At 40.9% G+C, this 947-nt stretch overlaps 1 non-coding gene across 1 annotated transcript; it reads left to right on the forward strand.

The window, feature by feature from the left end:
- The first annotated feature begins 567 nt into the window (after positions 1–567).
- Positions 568–671, forward strand: LOC127741940 (small nucleolar RNA R71). The gene has a single exon (XR_008003127.1). It is a non-coding gene; the product is annotated as a small nucleolar RNA R71 (small nucleolar RNA).
- The last annotated feature ends 276 nt before the right edge of the window (positions 672–947 follow it).

Below are 947 nucleotides of genomic sequence, written 5' to 3' on the forward strand. Positions count from 1 at the left end.
GGGTTCTACTCAGAATTCTCTGTCTGTTGCTAAGAAGATGATGGAAAAGGCTTGCTATTGTTAAACCTGTTTCTTCCACCATTATTAAAGCCTTGTTGAGGCTTTTGTTTATCATTCCATGAGAAATTTGGATGATTTCTCCATGAGAAATTATAGGTGTTTCCATAGGGTTCACCCATGTAATTCACCTCTACCATTGCAGGTTTCTCAGGATCATAAGCTTCTTCTTCAGAAGATGCCTCTTTAGTACTATTGGATGCATTTTGCCATCCATTCAGACTCTGAGAAATCATGTTGACTTGTTGAGTCAACATTTTGTTCTGAGCCAATATGGCATTCAGAGCATCAATTTCAAGAACTCCTTTCCTCTGAGGCGTCTCATTACTCATTGGATTTCTCTCAGAGGTGTACATGAATTGGTTATTTGCAACCATGTCAATGAGTTCTTGAGCTTCTGCAGGCGTTTTCTTTAGGTGAATGGATCCACCTGCAGAATGGTCCAATGACATCTTAGAAAGCTCAGATAGACCATCATAGAATATATCTAGAATGGTCCACTCTGAAAGCATGCCAGAAGGACACTTTTTGGTCAATTGCTTGTATCTTTTCCAAGCTTCATAGAAGGATTCACCATCTTTTTGCTTGAAGGTCTGAACATCCACTCTAAGCTTGCTCAGCTTTTGAGGAGGAAAGAACTTGGCCAAGAAGGCCGTGACCAGCTTATCCCAAGAGTTCAGGCTATCTTTAGGTTGAGAGTCCAACAATACTCTAGCTCTGTCTCTTACAGCAAAAGGGAAAAGCATAAGCCTGTAGACCTCGGGATCAACTCCATTAGTCTTAACAGTCTCGCAGATCTGCAAGAACTCAGTTAAAAACTGATAGGGATCTTCTGATGGAAGTCCATAAAACTTGCAGTTCTGTTGCATTAGAGCAACTAGTTGAGGCTT

Source organism: Arachis duranensis, chromosome 9 (genome assembly GCF_000817695.3).
Source record: "Arachis duranensis cultivar V14167 chromosome 9, aradu.V14167.gnm2.J7QH, whole genome shotgun sequence".
Lineage (NCBI taxonomy): Eukaryota > Viridiplantae > Streptophyta > Magnoliopsida > Fabales > Fabaceae > Arachis > Arachis duranensis.